This window comes from Lissotriton helveticus, chromosome 11 (assembly GCF_964261635.1).
Source record: "Lissotriton helveticus chromosome 11, aLisHel1.1, whole genome shotgun sequence".
NCBI lineage: Eukaryota > Metazoa > Chordata > Amphibia > Caudata > Salamandridae > Lissotriton > Lissotriton helveticus.
This window is the reverse complement of record NC_136072.1, coordinates 653877713-653903812: the sequence shown is the minus strand read 5'-3', so window position 1 is coordinate 653903812 and position 26100 is coordinate 653877713.

The window sequence follows — 26100 nt, the reverse complement described above, 5'->3', positions numbered from 1 at the left end:
TCTGAGCTGGGATGGTGCGTGAGCTAAAAAACGGTGATGGATCAAGCCCTGATCTTTTGACAGGGTAGGAGTGTTCTGCTTAATTCAGATACTCTGTCCATCACCACCCCCTTTTCTGAATCGTTTTGGCCACTATAGGAGTGGAAGGGTATGCTCAGACATGAGTCCCTTGCTCACTGCACCATCAGGATTCAAGCAAGCCGGGCCGAAGACGGCAGTAATGCCAGAAACCGGTCCCCGGAAGCTTGTTTCCTTTCCAGTAAAGAATTGGCTTGGTAGTTTCGTCTGCCCTGTTCCTATGATGCACTGGGCCAGGGACAGACTAATTTGCATATAGCCAGGTTCTGAGCTGGGATGGTGCAGTGAGCTAAAAAACGGTGATGGATCAAGCCCTGATCTTTTGACTGGGTAGGAGTGTTCTGCTTAATTCAGATACTCTGTCCATCACCACCCCCTTTTCTGAATCGTTTTGGCCACTATAGGAGTGGAAGGGTATGCTCAGACATGAGTCCCTTGCTCACTGCACCATCAGGATTCAAGCAAGCCGGGCCGAAGACGGCTGTAATGCCAGAAACCGGTCCCCGGAAGCTTGTTTCCTTTCCAGTAAAGAATTGGCTTGGTAGTTTGGTCTGCCCTGTTCCCATGATGCACTGGGCCAGGGAAAGACTATTTTGCATATAGCCAGGTTCTGAGCTGGGGTGGTGCAGTGAGCTAAAAAACGATGATGGATCAAGCCCTGATCTTTTGACTGGGTAGGAGTGTTCTGCTTAATTCAGATACTCTGTCCATCACCACCCCCTTTTCTGAATCGTTTTGGCCACTATAGGAGTGGAAGGGTATGCTCAGACATGAGTCCCTTGCTCACTGCACCATCAGGATTCAAGCAAGCCGGGCTGAAGACGGCTGTAATGCCAGAAACCGGTCCCCAGAAGCTTGTTTCTTTTCCAGTAAAGAATTGGCTTGGTAGTTTGGTCTGCCCTGTTCCCATGATGCACTGGGCCAGGGACAGACTATTTTGCATATAGCCAGGTTCAGAGCAGGGATGGTGCAGTGAGCTAAAAAACGGTGATGGATCAAGCCCTGATCTTTTGACTGGGTAGGAGTGTTCTGCTTAATTCAGATACTCTGTCCATCACCACCCCCTTTTCTGAATCGTTTTGGCCACTATAGGAGTGGAAGGGTATGCTCAGACATGAGTCCCTTGCTCACTGCACCATCAGGATTCAAGCAAGCCGGGCCGAAGACGGCTGTAATGCCAGAAACCGGTCCCCGGAAGCTTGTTTCCTTTCCAGTAAAGAATTGGCTTGGTAGTTTGGCCTGCCCTGTTCCCATGATGCACTGGGCCAGGGACAGACTAATTTGCATATAGCCAGGTTCTGAGCTGGGATGGTGCAGTGAGCTAAAAAACGGTGATGGATCAAGCCCTGATCTTTTGACTGGGTAGGAGTGTTCTGCTTAATTCAGATACTCTGTCCATCACCACCCCCTTTTCTGAATCGTTTTGGCCACTATAGGAGTGGAAGGGTATGCTCAGACATGAGTCCCTTGCTCACTGCACCATCAGGATTCAAGCAAGCCGGGCCGAAGACGGCTGTAATGCCAGAAACCGGTCCCCGGAAGCTTGTTTCCTTTCCAGTAAAGAATTGGCTTGGTAGTTTGGTCTGCCCTGTTCCCATGATGCACTGGGCCAGGGACAGACTAATTTGCATATAGCCAGGTTCTGAGCTGGGATGGTGCAGTGAGCTAAAAAACGGTGATGGATCAAGCCCTGATCTTTTGACTGGGTAGGAGTGTTCTGCTTAATTCAGATACTCTGTCCATCACCACCCCCTTTTCTGAATCGTTTTGGCCACTATAGGAGTGGAAGGGTATGCTCAGACATGAGTCCCTTGCTCACTGCACCATCAGGATTCAAGCAAGCCGGGCCGAAGACGGCTGTAATGCCAGAAACCGGTCCCCGGAAGCTTGTTTCCTTTCCAGTAAAGAATTGGCTTTGTAGTTTGGTCTGCCCTGTTCCCATGATGCACTGGGCCAGGGACAGACTAATTTGCATATAGCCAGGTTCTGAGCTGGGATGGTGCAGTGAGCTAAAAAACGGTGATGGATCAAGCCCTGATCTTTTGACTGGGTAGGAGTGTTCTGCTTAATTCAGATACTCTGTCCATCACCACCCCCTTTTCTTAATCGTTTTGGCCACTATAGGAGTGGAAGGGTATGCTCAGACATGAGTTCCTTGCTCACTGCACCATCAGGATTCAAGCAAGCCGGGCCGAAGACGGCTGTAATGCCAGAAACCGGTCCCTGGAAGCTTATTTCCTTTCCAGTAAAAAATTGGCTTGGTAGTTTGGTCTGCCCTGTTCCCATGATGCACTGGGCCAGGGACAGACTATTTTGCATATAGCCAGGTTTTGAGCTGGGATGGTGCAGTGAGCTAAAAAACGGTGATGGATCAAGCCCTGATCTTTTGACTGGGTAGGAGTGTTCTGCTTAATTCAGATACTCTGTCCATCACCACCCCCTTTTCTGAATCGTTTTGGCCACTATAGGAGTGGAAGGGTGTGCTCAGACATGAGTCCCTTGCTCGCTGCACCATCAGGATTCAAGCAAGCCGGGCCGAAGACGGCTGTAATGCCAGAAACCGGTCCCCAGAAGCTTGTTTCCTTTCCAGTGAAGAATTGGCTTGGTAGTTTGGTCTGCCCTGTTCCCATGATGCACTGGGCCAGGGACAGACTATTTTGCATATAGCCAGGTTCTGAGCAGGGATGGTGCAGTGAGCTAAAAAACGGTGATGGATCAAGCCCTGATCTTTTGACTGGGTAGGAGTGTTCTGCTTAATTCAGATACTCTGTCCATCACCACCCCCTTTTCTGAAACGTTTTGGCCACTATAGGAGTGGAAGGGTATGCTCAGACATGAGTCCCTTGCTCACTGCACCATCAGGATTCAAGCAAGCCGGGCCGAAGACGGCTGTAATGCCAGAAACCGGTCCCCGGAAGCTTGTTTCCTTTCCAGTAAAGAATTGGCTTGGTAGTTTGGTCTGTCCTGTTCCCATGATGCACTGGGCCAGGACCAAACTAATTTGCATATAGCCAGGTTCTGAACTGGGATGGTGCAGTGAGCTAAAAAACGGTGATGGATCAAGCCCTGATCTTTTGACTGGGTAGGAGTGTTCTGCTTAATTCAGATACTCTGTCCATCACCACCCCCTTTTCTGAATCGTTTTGGCCACTATAGGAGTGGAAGGGTATGCTCAGACATGAGTCCCTTGCTCACTGCACCATCAGGATTCAAGCAAGCCGGGCCGATGACGGCTGTAATGCCAGAAACCGGTCCCCGGAAGCTTGTTTCCTTTCCAGTAAAGAATTGGCTTGGTAGTTTGGTCTGCCCTGTTCCCATGATGCACTGGGCCAGGGACAGACTAATTTGCATATAGCCAGGTTCTGAGCTGGGATGGTGCAGTGAGCTAAAAAACGGTGATGGATCAAGCCCTGATCTTTTGACTGGGTTGGAGTGTTCTGCTTAATTCAGATACTCTGTCCATCACCACCCCCTTTTCTGAATCGTCAGGTTTGGAGAGGGCATGATTGTAGGTCCCGATGTCGAGAGAGCGGTTGAAATATTGTTATCATATCGGAGTAAGGGGAGCAGTTCTGGGTCACAATCCGAGCCTGGTGCATCTAGTAGGAAAAAGGTGCAACAATACCCCATGAGAGAAGTTCCCCCACAATGGAGAGAGGGCGACACAACTGTTGACCCCCCCATTCTGCCACACTTTCAGCGTGTATGGGTACATGTCCCATGGAAGCGAGCTGAAGTTTTAGCCCTCAAACAGACATTACCTGATCCCCGTAAAAATCCTGCAGGGTATTACAAAGAGTTGTCACAGACTGCTGGATCATGTGTAATGAATTTAGCCGATATCTATATGTTATTTGGGAATGTTGTTCCACAGCCTTTATGGGGTAAGATTCGTCATGTTGATCATGATCAGGAATTAGGTGACTCATGGGCTAATATTGCTGCTGCAGATGCCCGACAGGTTGGTGGTGCTAAGCCTGAGCCTTTAATAGCAGAGCTTCCTGGTAAAATAGTTGATTACATGAAAACGATAATGCCTGCAATACGTGTAAATTGGGATAAGTTGCCTGCATGTAAGCAGAAGAAAGATGAGACGGTCTCAGATTTCTTCACCAGGTTTGAAGAAACATTTGTCGACCACAGCGGTCAAGATATGACCACAGAAGGTGGTCAGAGATTGTTCGTCGATAAATTCGTGCACAATCTACTTCCAGAATTGTGTAAAAAGTTAAAGGATTCAGAAAGTTGTTGGGCTGTGTCATCTTCAGCCCAGATATTGGCTACTGCACAATATTACAAAAATAGAGACAAGGACGAGAAAGATAGAGCAGAAAAGAAAACTAAAGAACTGAAAACGAAGGTTTTATTACAGCAAGCATATCCGCCACGTGGTGGTGTTGGTCAAAATAATGGTGGTCAGAATAACTATCAGAATAATTTTCAGCAGCCTCAACAGTATCAGAGGAACTCGCAAAGAGTCGAATATACTCAGCCACGTGTCCCTGTAGGCCCCAACCAGTGCTCATATTGTAAAGAAGAGGGTCATTTCAAGTATAGTTGCCCTATTCTGTTACAGCGCGCAAATGGTGCTTCTAGTGTAAGAGGTCGTGGTGTTCAGCAAGCGCCTAGAGGTAGAGGACGTGGAAACGTCCCCCAGAATCCACGTCCCCTTCCACCCCAAAATTCTATGAATAGGTTCGATCAGCAGAACAACGCATCTGACAGGACAGCTCAATACTATGTTGATGATTACTATACAGAAGATGAGTATTTGGAAGGTAATGATTGCTAGGACAGCCATAGACAAAGAGAGGGAGTTGTTTCAGTTCCAGTAGATCAGAGTGGACCTTACGTTGAGGTGATTACATCAGGTGTGTCAGAGCCTTTTCTGTTGGATACTGGTGCTACAAAGAGTTCTATTATGCACTCCAAACTCCCTGGCGCACCTTTGTCTGGCGAAATGAACGTTTCTGTAGGTTTTTCTGGCGCCCCAGTTAGAAATCCGATTTCTGACCCTTTGTCTCGTTCTGTTGGTCCTTGCGAATTCGAAGCACCCCTTATTCTGACAACAGGTTGTGGTGAAAACTTGCTAGGATTGGATTTGTTAAAAGGATTGTATGCGACTTTGTACTGTTCTCCTTCAGGAGTCCAACTTACTTTAGGTAAGAAAGTGGTTTCTCCCATGTATCTATCAAGAGATAAACTTCCAGCAGAATTGTCGTTTCTTCTAGATATTCTTTGGGCTGCTGGTCCTAATGATGTGGCTCTTCTAGAAATACCACCATATGTTGTAACATTGAAAGCCAATGTTCAAATGCCACGAATTCCCCAATATAGAATCTCTAGTGAAGGAGAGAAAGCTTTGCTAGCGATCGTTTACGAATTAATTGAAAAAGATGTGATTGAAGAAACACGAGGCAACGTGTGCAATAGCCCGTTCTGCCTGTTTTAAAACAAACTGATCCCTCTCAGCCACCTGTGTACAGATTTGTGATTGATCTCAGAGAGGTGAATAAAATAGTTGTGCCACAATTTCCAGTTGTCCCCGACATTACTACATTATTGACTATGATTCCAGCTTCTGCCACTTGGTTTTCGGTGATTGACCTGAAGAATGCTTTCTTCAGCATCCCGATTGCTGAGGAGAGCAGGGATATTTTTTCCTTCAGTTTAGGAGGTCGCAGCTTCCGCTTTAAATGCGCTCCTCAGGGCTACTGTGAGAGTCCATCAATATATAGTCATGCTCTAAAAACACAGCTTGATACGATTGTTTTACCTGAAGGTGCTACTCTTGTACAGTACGTTGATGATTTGCTCGTCGCTGCAGATACTGAGGACATATGTAAGAAAGCCACATTGTCGTTGTTGCGTCATTTGTGTGACTTGCATCATAAGGTGTCACTTTCCAAATTACAATATTGCCGACAAGAAGTGACCTACTTAGGCCACCTCTTATCGAAGGAGGGAAGGAAACTGACCCCAGAAAGAATTCAGGCAATAGCGAAATTGAGTGTGCCAAAAACGCAGAGAGAAGTGCGTGCTTTCTTGGGCATTACATCGTACTGTAGACAGTGGATTCCAAATTTTTCGTTATTGGCCAAACCTTTGGTGGCATTAACGTGTAAAGATACACCCAATCCTATTCCTTGGTCTGAAGAGTGTCAGAAAAGTTTTTCTGAATTGCGCACAGCATTATGTTCGGCTCCTGTGTTAGGTACCCCCAACTACAGTAAGCCCTTTACATTATATGTCCATGAAAAGGAAGGTTGTGCATTGTCAGTTTTGACTCAGTTGTTTGGGGACAAACAGCGTCCATGTGCATATTTTTCGTCGACTTTGGATCCAGTGGCTAGAGCGTTGCCAAGTTGTTTAAGAGCCACAGCGGCAGCAGCTGTTTCTATTCGACAGTCTGCTGGTCTAGTAATGAATAATACCCTAGTCGTGATGGTCCCACAGGCAGTAGACACGTTGTTAAATAGAACCAAGACACAGCACTTAACTAGTGCTCGATTGTCGGGTTACGAATTAACATTGTTAGCGAGTCATGTACACATAAAAAGGTGCAACACTTTAAACCTAGCTACGTTGTTGCCAATTGTAGAGGAATTAGATGCTTCAGAACAGCATGATTGTCTTCTTAGAACAGAAGAAGAAACGAAAGGGAGAATAGACCTCCAGGACACTCCTCTTGCAAAGTGTGATGGTACATTATGGGTGGATGGTTCATGCTTCAAGCTTCCGAATGGTGAAACGACTGCAGCATATGCTGTTACGACTTTGCATACAATTGTTGAAGCTGCACGTGTCCCACATAATTCAGCTCAGGCAGCAGAATTAATTGCACTTACAAGAGCATGCGTGTTGTCGAAAGGAATGAAAGTGACTGTCTATACCGACAGTCAGTATGCATTTGGTGTGGCTCATAGTTTTGGACGACTGTGGAGAGAACGTGGGTTCCTGACTTCGCATGGAGCTAAGATTCAGCATGGTCAGTTGGTGAATGAGCTTCTTGAATCACTGACCATGCCTCTGCAAGTGGCGATTGTGAAATGTAGTGCTCACAAGAAGGTGACTGATGATGTTGGTCGTGGAAATGCATTTGCTGACGAAGGTGGTGAGCCGAATGTATGTTGCAAGCCCTGCAAGGTGGACTGGTGATGTTGGGATGTGTGAAGACACGATAGAGAGTGTGAAGTCCGTCCAAGCTGAGGCCACAGAGAAAGAGTTGAGCACGTGGAGAGAAAGTACGGGTAGAATGGATGCAAATGGTTGCTGGATTGAATTATCAGAGCATCAGAGATGGTTGTTACCCGATGCATATGTGCTTGCAGTGGTTACAATGGCTCATGGAATGGCTCATATCAGCGTAAAAGGGATTTGCGGTTGTTGGCTCCAGTATGGCAAAATTCAGGAATTCCCAAGTGTGCAGAGAAGGTCGTCAAGAATTGTATGGTATGTCTGAAGCACAATCCTGGTAGGGGAACCCCAACTCCAGCCGGTCATTTTGCACCTCATACGTATCCGTTCAAGGTTTTGCAGCTAGATTTCATTCACATGGAGAGGTGCAACAATTTAAAATACGTACTTGTTGTTGTTTGTGCCTTCTCAAAATGGGTTGAAGCCTATCCCCTAAAAGACAACACTGCCTTATCCACAGCAAAAGCCCTTGTGAAAGAGTACTTCCCCAGGTTTGGAATGCCTAGAATGGTCTGGTCTGATAATGGAAGTGAATTTGTGGGTCGTGTGATGAAGAGAGTGTGTGAAGGGCTAGGTATTCGGCAGAAGTTCCACGCTGCAAATCACCCCCAATCAGCTGGATTAGTAGAATGCTACAACGGCACTTTAAAACTTAAATTGGCCAAAATCCAAGCGAGCACGGGTCTTAAATGGCGTGACGCTCTCCCTCTAGCACTCCTGTCCACCAGAATGACTGTGCATTCACGAGTGAAACTTAGCCCCTACGAAATTGTTTTTGGCCACCCGGCCAACATATGGGGAGTGCCACGACCCACCAGATTCTGGGAGATTGAACACCCTGTTTTGCTTGATTATCTGTATGAATTGACGGCTAAATTGCGTGTTTTGCATCAACAGGTTCACGACACCCTGCCTCCGGTCTCCGAGACTCCAGGTCACGCCATCGACCCTGGATCCTGGGTCTTGGTCAAAAACTTCCAGAGAACTAAGAACGACCAGCCCAGGTGGACCGGACCGCACCTCGTCCTTCTTTCCACAAGATCGGCTGTTCGAGTGGAGGGGAAGGCCAACTGGATCCACGGGGTCCACTGCAAAAGAATCCCTTCACCTCTGCCATATGACCAATGGGTCCAGAAGGGTGTCGCTGACCCAGAACCTAAAACCGTGCCATGTGTCATACCTTTCAGTGATGCACGTGTAAAAGGAACTAACTCTGAACGTGAAAGCGAGAACATTTTGCACGAGGCTGTGCCACCATCCAAGCGATTGAACACTACAGAGCCAGAACTCTTGTTCCAGGATCAAACAGTACCCGGAAGAGAACGTTACAATTTGAGACCGAGACCTATCGAAAAATAAAGATATTTCTTTTTTCCTTCCAAGTACTATTTTTTTAAGTGCAGCTCTCCCATCTGAAGAAAACTTGCTTATTTTTGTTTTTCGAACCGCCATCCGGGTTCCGCTGCTAGGGCCGCGATTGCTTAAAGTCTTTGGGGTGCAGCTGACGACGTTAGGTCGCGGGCAGCACTTTAGAGAGGATGGAGTTTTCCGAAATGGAGAGACCTGCCAAACCAACGAACTTTAAACGCAAATTATGTAAAGTGATGACAAAGAAAAGCTTTTTAATATTGTGCATTTGTATGTTATTCAGTATGATGATATTTCTAATAAGTTATGTTTTATTCTCTTTTCGTGTAACATTTGCACCCACTGCATCACCCATACCTCCTCCTACTGTTTCCTCTCATTCTTTCCACCCTCTTCCTGACCATGAATCCAATAGGAGATTGGAGTTCATTAATAACTCCTTTGTTCAGCTGTTGCACCAACACCAACTTGTAATGAACACGACTAACTGCTGGGTGTGTGGTCTTATGCCTCACACAACGGATAAAGGTATCCCTTATCTGGTCCTGCCATTCAGCCACAATGGTTCTGTGTGGGCATACAGAACAATGTTCATATATGCACGTGAAGTCCAACCCCTACGTTCTGTAAAAGACAACCCCAAGACTAGCGCCCTAGTCAAAGGTATAGTTGACATGATTAAGGGAGAAATCTCTTATGAAAATACCCCGGCAGATGAGATATTTGCATATATAAATTGGAACGTGACCGGATATGAAGCTACTCTGAGTGAGAAACAGCAAGCTAAGAGATCCTCCCCGATTTGGATTGTACCCCATCAGGGTCACCTGTGTCTGCAAGGTACTGGCAAGAATCCCAGAGCTCAGTTAGGGAAGAGTGTCTGTACTGAAACGTATGTTTTTGGGTCTCAGACTTCCCCCGCGTTTTTAGCAGCTAAGGGTACTTATTTCATCTGCCATGATAGAGCCTATACATGGTTGCCCCCTGACTTTTCGGGCTCATGTTTTGTTTCATTTCTGTTGCCCCCCACCTACACAGCAGCGGCAGATTACCACAGGACAAGGATAGTTAGAGGTGTCTTGAGTAAAGAAGACACTGCAGGTCAAGAATTTGGGGACTTTGCAAAGGGTTTCCTGCCGTTCTGGGGATCCATGGCTAACAGCAGGAATATAAGGCAATTGACAAGGGTAGTTGAGTCCACCGTGATTGAAACTGCTGGTGCCCTTAGTAACTTGACTGCTGAGCTCCAGTCGGATCGACTTATGACCCTTCAGAACAGGGTCACGTTAGATGTCATACTTGCAGACCGAGGTGGGGTATTCAGATTGATCCAATCGAGTTGCTGTGTTTTCATCCCAGATAACGCTCCAACGGTGTACCAGGCCATCTCCAAACTACATAAGATTTCCGAATCTATCCATGTGGATAAAGGAGATTGGTCATTAATGGGATGGTTCTGGGAACTGATATCCGCCTGGGGCTGGAAAATTCTAATGGTCATTGGGATGGTCTTAGCCATTCTTTTCCTGTTCTGTCTATGCGTACAGTGTGCTCCTGCAATATGTGGCCTCTGTGTCACATCATGTGTAAGGAAGCCTGTATCAAGAGATGAACTAAGTACTAGAATGATGTTACAGCAACATCTCAATGACTTTAGGAATATAGATCTGGACTCAGATTAGCATGAGGATAGATTAATTGCCTATGTAAGGGCAAAAGGAGGGTTTGTGGTTCTGAAAATTCTGGACTCGTGTAATTATTCTGGACTCGAGAATAAAAACTTCATCGTAACATGACGAATTTAGTATCAAAAGACCGAGAATGACAAGTACACTATGTACAAGCATTTTCAGCATATTCGAGTGACGATTTCACCTCGAAATCGTCATTTTCGTTCAGAACCCTCGACTTCCATTTTGTGTATGGAAGCCATTTTGTGAGTTGCCCTTTACATAGGCTTATAATCCAGCTGAATTCGATTCCACAAGGACACGTACACCTTAATCGACTTTCCTATGACCTATGCAAGTTGGAACCATTGCCCCAGGCCGAACTCGTTAGGTCAGTTCCCCTCCCAGTGGCCGAACAAGATAGCATCAAGGCTCAACAAGCCATAAAACCATTTCAGCGCACACACCTGCCGTATCTTGCTCGCATCTGTCTCTGCTCTTTTTGCTTCACTTGCTTTATGGTGGGGAAGTGCCCGTTTTTATTGAGGGTCCACCGATATCTGATAAAATGTTGGGCCTTACCGGGTGATTTGTTGTGGGCTGGACGAAGTGAAATATGGACACGTCACCATGACTCTGCTGTTCCTTTGTACCAACGAAATGTAAATGATATACTGTAAATTCGAAGAATGTTTGCCTAAAGCTGAATATTTTGTATAAAAAGAGAAGCCTGGTTTCGTGAATTCGAGCAGTCTCCTGAGAATATACTTCCCGTGTGTTGTACTTCTAGGACACTTGTTACATTGGTTGCAGCCAATAAAATTGATCCTTGACTTCACCTAGAAGACTCTGAGTTTCTGTGGTCTGAATCAGGAAGGACTCGAGGTCTCTGGGTGTACCCTGACACCGCTGGGTTGCCGGTTCTGTGCCGGTTCTTAAAAACCCAGTACCTCAATTGGTGCAGCGCCTAATGGTGCAGGATGTGTGGCTGTTGGCACCTCCTCTGCATCCTCTGGTGCCTCGTCTACGTGCAGCCTGTCGCTGTCACTGCTGTTGTTGTCAGCGCCACCTGTGAGGGGAAGTGGACCTAGATTAATTGCATGTATCTGTCACACCTGCAGTTGCTACATGCATGCTGGCTGACATTCCCTGACTGGCTGTGGCATTGCGTACTTTGGGACATATCTGGCTGCATTGGGGGTTTTGTACATTGTGGGCAGACTACATGTCCCACAATGCTTTTGGCCATTACCTAATGTGCATGGATTGCATGACTTGGGTTGGTTATGGGAGGCTATAGGGTCATGGCCATTGTCAGGGGACAGGGTCGCAGTCCCATGCCACTTACCTTGGCTGTCTTTGGTGGGTCGGGATGAGTCCAGAGTGATGACCCCTATACACGCCTCTGCCTCAAGTGTGTCCTCCACACGGTCCTCCAAGGGGGTGTTGGGAGGGACTGTAGGATCTCCACCTCCAGTAGCCAGGGTCTCGCCCAGCCTTTCTGCCACCCTCTCCTTGGCACTACCTCGGAGGTCATACCACCTCTTTTTTAGCTCCTCGAGCGACCTGTGTGTCGCGCCCACAGCGTTGACTTTTGCGCCAATCCCCAGCCACAGTCGGCGTTTCTCCGCTTCAGGCACCCTCCTGGAGTCCTTTCCAAATAGTTTAGTGTAGTTTTCTACCACTCCCTCTATCAGGTGCTTCAACTCCTGCTCACTAAATTTGAGCTTCCGCTTGCGCCCGGTGTCACTGGGCCCTGGTGCTGCATCCTCTGCCATTGCTGCAGTCACAAAAGAGAGTATTTCGAAGTTTGGAGGTGTTCTGGAAGGAGCTCTGTGAGATGCAGCCTCGAGATCTGCCTCACTGTTCTGTTTGGGGGTGGGAACTGCCTGCTTCCTGGTTGTGATGTCATCACTGTGCTCGAAAATCGACTTCCCGTTTTAGCGATCCCGCTATTAGCGAGATCGCATTTAGCGAACTCGCTAATAGCGATGTCGCAATTCCTACACGGATTTTGACGGAAATAGCGATTTTCTAGCGATTTTTGCAAATCGCTAACGCTTTTTGTGACTGCGAGCGATTCGCTTTATTTTCTTGTAGATTTTGATGAATGCCCGTCTGCGAATTCTAAATTGCGATTCGCTGTCAATCGCTATTTAGAATTCGCAGAATTCGTTTTTCATGAATCAGGCTGATAGTCCTTAACCACAGAATCCCCGCCGAATGTCGGTTGACACAGTAAATGAAACATCAGCGAGGCACACCATCGGTACTTCTGAGAGTCTCCACCTTGTCGTTAGACTCGGAATCAGGAGCACCTGAAGATGGGGGGAGGAGCTGGCGGTCACTAGCGGCTATGAGCTACGGGCATGACGGACCGCCGCCTTTTCGATCAATTCTCAGCATGCTGGTGGTTTTCCTGACAAATCATTACACAACCAAAGCAGACACATTGGACTCCAACTTAAAATAAAGGTGCTGGTGGTTTTCCTTTCTTTTAAATAGGAGTCCAGAGTGTCTGCCTTGGTGTGTAATGATTTGTCAGTGAATTCTGCACATTTAGGTTTATGCAATTCAGTAATAATTTTATAAAATTCTTTATTTGCATATTTAGCATTTTGAATTCTGTATGAATAGTTATGAATATTCTGTTAGGTTTGCGCAGCTGAAGTTTGTCTTGATTGCTGTTTTGGGACAGGTGTGTTGCAGCTTTTTAATTTGTTGTTTTACCTTTTTTAGTTCTGTATTTCTCCAAGGTGCTTGTTTTCTTTAGTCCTGTTTTGTTGTTCTTAGTGGTATCATAGTCGGAATATGCTGAAAGTAAATATTTGTCTGCTTTCATCTTTCTTGCCCCTGGGACTTCTAGTAGTCATGACTAGTAAGATGTTTAATGTTTTAACACTAAATAAGGGGAATTCAGCACTCAGTTATCAAGACTCAGCTACTTATGTGCTATCATGAAGGGAGGGAGTCCTTTTGTCATCACAGTGAATACATCCAATCACAAGACCTGGTTTGGCCATGCCTCTTTAACCATTATCAGGATAATGTTCTAGTCCTACAGGGCAATGACCATATTTTGTAACTTACATCTATTTAGAGCCATGGGTCCATTCTTCTAAAAGGGAAATCTTCTTACCTGATGCAGCAGCTGAGGTAAAATCTGCAGTCTACGCGGAGTTCTGCTTACTCTCTTCAAAAGCAGACAAAGACACACAATACATTTAGTGCAATTAGTTTCTGCATAGTCTATGATCCTGGTGTCCAGGGTAGAGAAAGAAATATTTAGGAATTTTAGACAGAACTCCCTTAATAGAAAACTAGGATCACAAGTGTGTTTCCTTCTCCATCGTCAAATTATGGCTGATATTCATACACATTTAAAAGCAGAGCACGCTTATCTCTCCCCTCTGTAAACAGTCAGATTGTAGAGAAAGATAGAGAAAATCTTTAATCCAAAAAATTAGGCAAGGAAGCCTGCAATAATGTTTTCCAAATATGCAACATTATAAACAAGTATCAGACCTACAAATAGGAATGGGGATGTTAGAGCAGCAGTGGGTACTTCAGCCCTCTTCAAATGTGCTCTAGACCTCATAGAATGTGGCATACTGGCTTTCTGGTAACATGTTGTGATACCTCACACAACCCATCCTGCTAGGGTCTGTATGGATGTTGGAGGCCCAGTGAATAGTCCACCATGGATGGCAAATCATTTTGGCTATGCTCTACGCTGGGTAAAAACACAGAGTCTTTTAGCATCTAAACTATATTAGGATGTCTCTGCCAGGGAGGGTGAGTTGGCAAAGATAGAAAGGAGAAGTCGTCTGAAGAAAATGAAAACCTAAGTCAGAGATTTCCCTATAAAAGAAAGATAGAAAACATAATTATGATAAAAGCTGCCGAAGGTGCCACAGTACAAACAGCTTCAACTTAACCCATCCTTCTGGCAGAAGTTAAGGCCATGATGAAGAGAACCTTCCAGGGCAAATGTTTGCAATCTATCTGGTGCATTGGCTCAAAAGCAGAAGCCATCAACCCAAAAGGAGCCAGGAAAGGCACATGGATGCATGGAAATGGAGTTATAGAAGATCTGAATGTCACAGTTGATGGGGGACTCTCTTTTGACAAATCATCCTAATTTGCTTTGCTTACATTTAGAGATAACGTTTGGAAGGAGAAAAAGCATACAGAAATATTCTTGACTAGTCTATCAGAAAGGCATTCCATTTTTTCTTTAGCTCTGGAAACATCCAATTTATCAGAGCGTATATATATATATATATATATATATATATATACGCTCTGATAAATTGGATGTTTCCAGGCTCTAGTCAACAATACTTTAGAACCTAAGATTTCTACCACCTGGTCAGCATTGAGGAAGGGTTTCAAGACTTGCCCCCAATGTAAGGCCTGCCGCTTTGGCAGCAATAGGACACATTTTAAAAGTCCTTTTTTCGAGCATCCTACCGCCGTTTCCAAGTGGCTCACATGTAAAACAGAATATGTCGTCTATGTGTTGGAGTGCCCATGTGGGCTACAATATGTGTAGCACTAAGCTGCCCACCCATAAGCGGATACTCCAACACATACGGGCAATTTCTGGACATTACCAAAATTATCCGGTTGCCAGGCATTTCCAGGACAAACATCTAGGTGTCCCTGATTTACTTCTATTCTTTTTAATTGATTGTGTTGAGGCCTCGAGGAGAGGAGGTGACCGTGAGGCCAAGCTCCGTCTCCTTGAGACTCGATATATTCTGGAATTAAACACCAAAAATCCGAATGGCCTCAATGACAGGGAAGACCTTTATACTTGCCTCTAGAATCAACTTATATGCCTGCCCATGCCTGTCCGGATATTTTAATAATCTTTGAATTGTTCCCTGTAGAGTTTGTTTCCTGATGTACATATGATGAATGAATTTTTCTCCTTTTTATCTTTTGGTATATAACCATTTTTGATTTTAATTCTGGAATCACCAATGATCAATACTTTGCACTTTGCTTAACTTTGCACTTTACATTATGCACTTTATATGCCTATGACTACTATTGTGACTTGCCCACTTGGGCCCAACTCTGAATGCATATTTTTTTGTGTCATCCATTTGCTGCTATCGGATTCTCATTATTTGCACTATTTGTAAATACTATATTATTTTATATAATCGGAATATTCAGGTTTTAACACTTTAGAATGTACATAGATGAATTTTACTTATCGTGTGCTTATATATGCTAGTGTTTTTCATTGATCAAGTTTTGCTATTTCCACATGTTTTTATCTTGTATTTATCAAATTACATATGTAATTGATTGAAAATATGTGGATTGCTTAATCTTGAATCATGGTAGCCCACTAGGGCTCTATCCACTATTCCGTTGTATATGTTTGCAGCAATCACGTTATGAAGTATTTCCTTCATTTCTATGACACAATGTTATGCACTGTCACTTTAAAAGTCCAGCTCGATGCACGCTGTTTGTCATGTGATCAAGCCTCCCTGGAGGCGAAACGCGTCATGGCGGCAGCGCTGGCTCTTACGAAATAAACACCGTTCACCAGCACCTTTTGGGTCGGCTCTTTGTTGCAAGCATTCGGACTTCTGTTGTTCTGTGTGACAAGATTCGCCATATATATATATATATATATATATTGAAGCTCCAAGTCGTACCGGTCATCCCAGGGCACTCTAAACAGCGGGATTTTAAAAAGAGAGCACCGGGTGCAATCACCACATTGGACACTGGTGCAAGAGCCAAAACAACGGTAGACTCCTTGGCGAATTTGTTCAGCAGACTTGAAAGATGCAGCGAGAGGGAGGTAAGGAAGTGGTGGGAGGCAACCTCCCTCCAAAATTATATGGACGTCGACAGGGTCCCTAGGGGGCTTAGAATATACACTGTCCCGGCGTATGAAAGCCCAGACCCAAGATTGCTAGAACAATGGGCAGAACTAATTGCTGCGTCATGTAAAGCACAGTTGGACTTACTAGTAAAATTTGCCTGGAGTGACCGGGCAAAGGCACTAGAAGAAATTGCCATGATTGAAAAGGAAATTTCGAAAGATACGGATCAGACAAAACAGGAACAGCTGAGAGTGGAGATGAAGAAACGACTCTTAAAATACGAAGCCAAAATTAGACAGAGAAAACAAGAGAAATTCCAACGCGATGAGCGAGATTATGCCCTTGGGAGGATCCTGACGTTCTCTAAGAAATTTGATGCACCAAGAGCTGCAATGAAAAAGAAAAGGAATACTCCTCCACCGGTGGAACTAGCTACCTCCGAATCCAGTGTGACGGATGACGATCAAACGGGTGATGAAAGACCAGACGTAACAAATGCAAATACTGAGAATCCTTTTCATCGGGAATTCAACCTGATCCGGAAGACCTGGCTACGAGGGGGCAAAGTCAAACCACCCGAGGACGACGGAGAACCCGAAGAGGGGGCTGGAAGGGGAAGAGGAAGGGGAAAGGCAAAGACGGGCAATTACAACACCCGCAAGAAGCGGGGCAACAGATGGTAAATGATGAAGAAAACTTAACCATCGTAAACCTGACTAAGAACAAATTGACAAAGACAGAAGAAGAGACACTACAGTTAGGATTAACCTTCTGTCCAAATAAGAAAATTGAATATACCCAGACACGCATCGATCTCTTTAAACTGATAAGGAAAATCAAATTATACAAATTCCACAAACAAAAACCCTCCATTGGAGAATTGAAGAGAACTTCTAAGAGAGTGGAATCACAATCTACAGATGTACTCTCAGTTAGAGATCTGATGACAGCTAACATTCTGGATGAACTTGGGGGTGACGTTACCCCAGTATCGCTATCAGGAACAGGAAACAGAGGAATAGAACAACAATCACCTATAACTGGTTTCCGTGCCCCCTCTCAATTTAATCCCCAGATGCCCTATGACGCCATCGATACTTTCTCTGAGGCGATGATACATGACCTCATAAAATTGAGGACTCTACCAGCAACGAAAAATAAGAACTGCAAGATGAAGAACAATCTGAGCAGAGGACAATCGGATACACTTAGGAAGATGGTGAACATGGATGAGATAATTATAAAACCTTCCGATAAGGGGGGCAATGTTGTCCTTCTGACAAGAGAACAGTATTGCGGAGAGTCCCTACAACAACTAGGAATGGTGGAGAATTATCAAAAAAGTGACAAAACTGAATACCAGCTGAGCATCAACGCCTACAGTGACCTGTTAAATAAATGGCGTAACAAAATGATGCTGGATGTAAATGAATTTTTATTTCTACGTAACACCGAACCTGTCACACCCACATTTTACCACTTACCAAAAATTCACAAAGACTTGGAGTGCCCACCGGGAAGACCGATTGTGTCCTCTAAGGGAGGACTTACAGAAAAACTGTCGATTTATATTGACTCCTTCCTAGCGAGTTTTGTTGTTGAACTCAAATCCTATGTGAGGGATACCAAACATTTTCTCGAACAAATTGAACCAATGATTTGGGATACCACATATGTTCTAATCACTCTAGATATCACGAGCCTCTACACCAGTATTAGACATCAACAGGGTATAGAGGCGGTCAGATATTTCTTGCAAAAAAGGTCTGCTAAATACATGGAACATAATACCATGCTCATAGAGTGTTTAGAGTTCTGTCTTACGAATAACATATTCTTGTTTGGCACGGAATTGTTTAAACAAGTGTCTGGGACTGCCATGGGGACCTGCTTCGCCCCCAGCTACGCGAATCTTTTCGTTGGCTGGTGGGAGGAGCAGGTGGCCCTGGCAGGGACCGGTCAAAAGTGGGCAGATCACATAGTGGTATGGCGTCGATATATAGACGATTTGTTTCTTGTGTGGCGGGGCTCCACCGCACAGGCTATGGCATTTGTCGAGAATCTGAATGAAAATAACCTCAACCTGAGATTCACAGCTGATATTAGCGTTTCAGAGGTACATTATTTGGATCTAAGGGTCTTTGTAAATGGTGATAAACTAGAAACAACCCTATATAGGAAACCGACGGCGGGGAACAGCATTTTGCACGCCTCCAGTAGCCATCCTCCTAGTCTCATCCGAAGTATCCCCTACGGGGAGTTACTTAGGCTGAGGCGAAATTGCACACAGGACAGTGATTTCAGAAAAGAGGCTCAGGACTGTGTTGCAAGGTTTGCCATAAGGGGCTATGACCAAACAGACTTAGATAAGATCTACAAAAAGGTAGCGAAGATCCCAAGAAAACATCTGTTTGAGAATAAGAGAGAGGTAGACTCCTTATCAAATACGAAAAATACATTTAGGATGATCACTACCTTTTCTGATCAGGCCAATGTCCTTAGGGGGATGATAACAAAAAACTGGCACATTCTACACACGGATCCGGTAATAGGAAAGGAGGTCCCTATTAAACCACTGGTGACATTCAGGAAACTTAGATCCATTAAGGATACAATAGTGCACAGCCATCTCACACCCGTTAAACCAAAGGTGAGTGCAACCCTCAAAGACATGAAAGGCTTCTTCCCATGCGGGAAGTGCCGGGCATGCGAGAACAGCAAACGAGTTTTATCTTATAAAATACCAGGTGTATCCAAGGTGAAAAACATCAGACAATTTATTACATGTACCACCCCCTATGTTGTTAATTGTCTTACCTGTCCCTGTGGACTCCAATACATTGGGAGTACTATTAAAAATGTCAAAATGCGGATCCTGGAGCACCAACGAGCCATAGTCAATAAAGATATGGCATATCCCGTGGCTCGACATTTTGCCCTGGTCCATCAAAGCAATAGGGATCTATTGCAGTACTTCGGTTTGGACCACATCCCCCTGCATCCTAGAGGAGGGGACAGATTACTGAGTCTCAGAAGACTGGAGTCACGATACATCGTTGACCTGCAGACCAAACAACCATTAGGTCTCAACAGTGGGGAGGAACTTATGGTTCACCTGGGGAAATGAGATCTTGCTGTAAAAATGAAATTTCACACAAACTGATAATTGTGAATCGGGTGTTGCAAGTAATATATACAGGATTGTATAATATTGAAATGACCTATACTCTGAAAAAGCTTATTTTATGTGTGATATATGTGTGTTATATCTGTATCTAATCCGAAATTTTTGAAATTTTTGAAATTTTTGATTTTCTATGATCATGACTCTGAGGAGATGATGATAATTCTGTATGAAATAATAATGATGGGAAAATAATGTTATGGAATTTGCACTGGTGAATGTGGTGATATGCCGATACACGGCTTGATTTTAGACTTGTCTTTTCAATAGTTCTTACTAGATGTAAGCGAAAGACATGAATATGCATGTTTAAGAACAATAGATGTAATCATGGAGATGATTACTGTTAGTTCTTATTCTTGAAATAAGGAAAAATGCCTGTAAGTGAAACATGCAAAAAAGGCCCAGTTGTTGTCGTATTGTTAACGGAAACCTTGGATGCTAATGCTAGCTATGCGGTGATTTGCCGATACACGGCAATATAGTAAAATAGGGAGAATTGAAGCTCTTTTGTCTGATATAAATGTTTGTGACAATGGGTATTGAACCATCTTAAAATGGCCGCCGCGCTAGCGCTCCATGGAGGATGTCCGTTTTCTATCTTGTGGGTATTCATTAAATGCTATCGCAAGAGTGTAAACTGTGTAAACACTGACGAAGGACTTGACGTCCGAAACGCGTCTGTTGCACGAGTGTTGGTGGGCTGAATAAACCTTACTGCTTTACCCCTGGAGTGCGCTTTTCGTTTCTTGAAGGAAGCGTTTCAGGAGCTGAATATATATATATATATATATATATATCCAAATCACCCTCCAAAAAGAAAGGCAGAGGCCACGGTAGGGGAACATAATGGAGTCTCTTTATTTCTTATTGGCAAATGGGCGTATGCATTTCGGCTGTGTAGCCTCTTCAGCGCCCAGAATAAAACAGGAGGTGAGTTTGCTGCCAAAAAGTCCTTCCCCAACAAAGATGGTTTTAATAGTCCCCGCCCTTAAAGCGATGATTAATGTCACCTGCTTCATTTTCCCGATGGTCAAAGGAACTGCAACTCCCAGCATGCAATGGTTTGCCAGGAAGGGATGGCAACATCGTTGCGGGGACTGCAGGTTTTTTTGAGTAGCTCTCTCCAAATATCCTGTGTTGCCTTCAGGAATATCGTGGCTCCTTGGGTCCCCTGACTGCACAACCACCGCAACCAGGTATGTGTTCCACGGGGGCAAGTGCGACAGTGCGCCTCGCCCAATGCAGAGTTCCGTGACTCCGACACCGCTGCCAGTCCTCCTGTGCACAGTGGTGGGCCTGGTCTTTCCGATACCTCGGAATACGAAGAGTTTCTGCTGGAGCGAAAACAGCGCCAGTGAAGAGCAGGCCAGCTTCAGTGCAGGGGCCTCTGTAGCACGCCGCTGGCTAGCAGTGCAAACTATATCCAAATCACCCTCCAAAAAGAAAGGCAGAGGCCACGGTAGGGGAACATAATGGGTCTCTTTATTCCTTATTGGCAAATGGGCGTATGCATTTCGGCTGTGTAGCCTCTTCAGCACCCAGAATAAAACAAGAGGTGAGTTTGCTGCCAAAAAGTCCTGCCCCAACAAAGATGGTTTTAATAGTCTCCGCCCTTAAAGCGATGATTAATGTCACCTGCTTCATTTTCCCGATGGTCAAAGGAACTGCAACTCCCAGCATGTATATATATATTACCTACTGGCGGTCGACAGTAGGTAGTTATAGTAAGGACTAGGTTTCCATAGAAAATCCGCAACATTCTATTGGGAATAACTTTGGCGCTGGTTGTTGAATCTTCGAGAATTTCTCAAAGAAGATGGCCCGCTCCGCTCCGCTCCGCTCCTTCCCTGAAAGTCTTGGGAAGATTCGTCAAGCGGGGGGCCGAGAAAAAAGGGGGGTCCCAAAACGTGTTTTCCCCATGTAAATTTCCATAGGACGATTAGACATGGCTACAGCCCGAACCGCTGAACGGAATTACACCAATTTTGGGAAAATGGTAGGGTCTGGTACGCAGATCACCCTTTTGGTTAAATGGTGTACATCCCTCCAGTAGTTCCTGAGAAAATCAAAAGAACAAAAAATATATATATATATGTGGGCGGAGCCTAACCACACATCTCATCGTGAGATCTGATTGGCTATCAGCACTTCATCCAAGAAGTGTTGGCAGCTATCTTGGGACCAATATACATGATAGCACCTCATTAAAAAGCATTGCAGTTAATAGAAGGTTTTAAGACTTTAGTTACATTATAAATCATTTGTTGATGGTACCATTTCTCATATTAGGAATTGTGGTGTGTTCTAGGGTGATTTTACCATGTGAAAAAGCCTTCTGCTGGCATATCATGAATCATGTTTGAAAGAAAACTATTATCTCATGCTTTTCCCACAGTGGTTTGGAAGGGGATCTATAAGCTAAACTGAAAGCATATTTTCTGTAAATTCACATTATCTTTCTCAGTCATGTGAGAATGAAGTCTGACATTCTCAGTAAAACATGTACATCCAACAAGGACAGAGACTGTCATTTGATTCCTCTGTGTTCTACTGCAGCTTCCCAGAGTGTTCTAAAGAACAACTAGAGCGCTAACAGTCCTACTTATTACAAAGATATGGCACACCTGAAGCCATCTTGATTGGAATAAAGTGGTAACTCTTAAAACATGTAATTTAAAAAGGAACAAAATGAGGGGGTATATTTTGCCATAGAAAGTATGATTAGTGCTACAGAAAGAAAAATTAGGGCACATTTTGAGTGACTTCTCAAATCATCTTCTATTTCATTAAAAAATTCCGACATGCAGTCTCCCAAGATGGCCACCAGAGACAAAAGAGCCCAAATGTAGCCCAAATATCACCCAGATGTAGCCCAAGTATAGCCCAATGACAGTATGTCCCAGAGTGTTCTAAAGAACAACTGGAGCGCTAACAGTCTTACTTATGACAAAAGTATGGCACACCAGAAGCCACCTTGATTGGAATGAAGTGGCAAGTCTGAACATTTTTAATTTAAAAAGGAACAAAATGAGGGGTTCATTTTGCCATAGAAAGTATGATTAGTGCTTCAGAAAGAAAAATGAGGGCACATTTTGAGTGACTTCTCAAATCCTCTTCTATTTCATTAAAAAATTCTGGCATGCAGACTGAAACATGCACTTTCAATACCAGCAGCAGACTTCCCTGGTGAGCAGTAGCTTTACTACAGTGATCTAATAAGCAACTAGCGTGCTAACATTCTGAATTTATGGCAAATGTGTGTCACATCTGAATGCCTGCTTGATGGAATCAAAGTAGAAAACTGAAAGTATTTCCTACTGAGGAGACTGTAGTAAATGAGGATATTAGGAAACTTCGTAACAAATAAGTCTCCTAAGATGACCACCAGAGACAAAAGAGCCCAAAAGTAGCACACATATCCCCCAGATGTAGCCCAAGTATAGCCCAATGTCAGAATGTCCCAGAGGGTTCTAAAGAACAACTAGAGTGCTAACAGTCTTACTTATGACAAAAGTATGGCACACCTCAAGTCATCTTGATTGGAATAAAGTGGTAACACTTAAAACATTTAATTTGCAAAGGAACAAAATGAGGGGGTTCATTTTGCCATAGAAATTATGATTAGTGCTGAAGAAAGAAAAATTAGGGCACATTTTGACTTCTCAAATCCTCTTCTATTTCATTAAAAAAATTCTGACATGCAGACTGAAACATGCACTTTGAATATCAGCAGCAGACTTCCCTGGTGAGCAGTAGCTTTACTACAGTGATCTAATGAGCAACTAGAATGCTAACATTCAGAATGTATGGCAAATGTGTGACACATCTGAATGCCTTCTTGATGGAACCAAAGTAAACAAGCATTGAAAATGCAATAGATCGCGCCCTCGTTTAAGTTAACACCTTGGCTGCTTGAGTTATATGCTGGGCCATAATGATAATGAGCACGCTAGAGGTATACCTCATAACAAGCTGAGCTCGTCATGAGCATCGAAGGGGTTATAGCCATTCTGTTTGTAATGAGGTGGCTTTTTAGCTTTGCTTTTATTAGTGTTTTTCAAACTTTCATGTAAATAACATGCATATGTATGCATATATGTATATGTATGCATGCATTTATATTTGTATTCATATAGATATTCAGATTATATATGTTTATATATGTATGTATATATATATATATATATATATACACATACATATATATATATATATATATGCATATGCATATATATGCAAATGTATTCGTTGGCTGGTGGGAGAAAAACGTAGCCTGGGGGGAGGAGAATGACCTATGGTTGGACAAAATTATACTATGGTCACAGTATATTGATGACCTTTTTATTGTCTGGCGCGGTACTCGTTCTTCGGCTGAGGAATATATTGCTGCTCTAAACAATAATAATTAGTGACAACACAGTGAATTATCTTGACCTAGAGGTCTACATTGAGAATAGCACACTGTTAACACGTCTTTTTAGGAAGCCGACGGCAGGGAACGCTGTTCTCCATGCAGGAAGCCACCACCCTAAGAGCTTAATTAAAAGCATACCCTATGGGGAACTCTTGCGCCTTAAGCGCAATTGTACCACTAATGCTAGTTTTAGCACAGCTAAAGATGAAGCACTACAACGCTTCAGAGAAAGATGGTACACTAGGGGAGATTTAAAGCTGGCAGAAACCAAGGTGCAGAAAATTGAGAGAAAAAGTCTATTGGCTGCTAAAAATAAGAGCATAGACCTCAGCGGGATACCTGCGCGCATGATCACTAAGTACAATGAGAGATCGGCTAACATTGTACAAATCTTTAAAAAGAACTGGCACATCCTTTTGACAGACAGAGTGTTAAAACACCATCTTCCAGACCGTCCTGCCATCACTTACAAGAGATGCCCCTCTATTGGGGATCAGTTAATCCACAGCCATTTTAACCAGTCTGCAATAGTAAAAAACAAATTGGGAATAAATGGTTTCTTCCCTTGTAAGAATTGCAAAGCGTGTAAATATAGCAACAAAAAGACCACTTTTGAAGGCAGACCGGGGGATCCCAGGCCTGTCCGTGCCATTAAAAAGTTCCTTAACTGCAATTCTGATTTTACAATATACTGTCTGACTTGCCCCTGTAAAAAACAATATATAGGCAGCACGATTAATCCAACTAAAAAGCGTTTATTAGAACATATGCGCGCAATTACCAACAAAGATGCTGCTTACCCTGTTGCTCGTCATTTTGAATCACACCACCAGAGCAACAGGGATCTACTGCAATTTTATTGCATAGATAGAGTAGAAAAACATGAGAGGGGTGGAGACAGGGCCAGAAAATTGAGAGCCTTGGAGTCTCGTTACATCATTGATCTACAAAGCATGAGCCCAGTGGGACTTAACAATGACGAAGAATTGTGGACTCACTTAGAATAAGAACTGTTCTTGACCAAGTATCTCTAACGCAGCATTCATGAAATATTCTAAGAAAACTCTCTTTTCCTCTTCCTCTTCTCTCTCCCCTTCTTTCTCTTTTTATTTCTCTCCTCCCTCTTCCCTCTTAATCTACTGTATGAACCTTTTAGAGGAGTAGCAATTGTGAGCTGGACTAAGCAATAGCCCATTCAGGGCACAATTATGAAACAGCACTAGGAAACAATGATATGGAATTTACGATTGAATTATGTGTACATATTCTTTTCCGAGTGCCGTCATAACTGTAGCGAATTATCACATGAATTTTGTTTGTCCATATTATTTTCCTTTTTTTGCACAAGCACTTTACACTTTGTTTGTTTTGCACAATTCTAGAAAACACACTACAAGATGGCTGCTATGTATTTTTAAATTAAGTATTGCAGAAGTCCGTCTTTTATGTCAATGAATATTCATGACGTATGGTGGTTTTAAATAGGTATGTGTTTGCACTTACAAACTGACATTGACAAAGCCGTGAGGCGAAACGCGTCTGTCGGGGGGGGGGGGGGTCTTTGCACCAATAAAGCATTTATGCTTTGGATTTTTCGTGTGTGCCTCTCCTCTTTACAAACCGAATGAGGGTCTGACGTTGAAGGAATATGCATATATATATGTGTATATGTGTGCATGTAGAGAGAGGTACAGAGGTAGAGGTGTAGAGGTAGAGGAGTAGAGGTAGAGAGGTAGAGGTAGAGAGGTAGAGGTAGAGAGGTAGAGACTAGTAGAGAGAGAAGTAGAGAGACGTAGAGAGAGGTAGAGAGTAGAGAGTGAGTAATAGAGAGTAGAGAGTGAGTAGTAGAGAGTAGTAGAGAGCAGTAGAGAGAGTAGCAGAGAGTGAGTAGTAGAGAGTAGTAGAATGAATAGTAGAGTGAGTAGTAGAGAGCAGTAGAGAGTGAGTAGTAGAGAGTGAGTAGTAGAGAGTAGTAGAGAGTAAGTAGGAGAGTGAGTAGTAGAGAGCAGTAGAGAATGAGTAGTAGAGAGTAGTAAAGAGTGAGTAGTAGAGAGTGAGTAGTAGAGAGTGAGTAGCAGAGAGAGAGAATAGTAGAGCGTAGTAGAGAGTAAGTACTAGAGTGAGTAGTAGAGAGTAGTAGAGAGAGTAGTAGAGAGTGAGTAGTAGAGAGTAGTAGAGAGTGAGTAGTAGAGAGTGAGCAGTAGAGTGAGTAGTAGAGTGAGTAGTAGAGAGTGAGTAGTAGAGAGAGAGTAGTAGAGAGTGAGTAGTAGAGCGTAGTAGAGAGTGAGAAGTAGAGAGTGAGTAGTAGAGAGTAGTAGAGAGTGAGTAGTA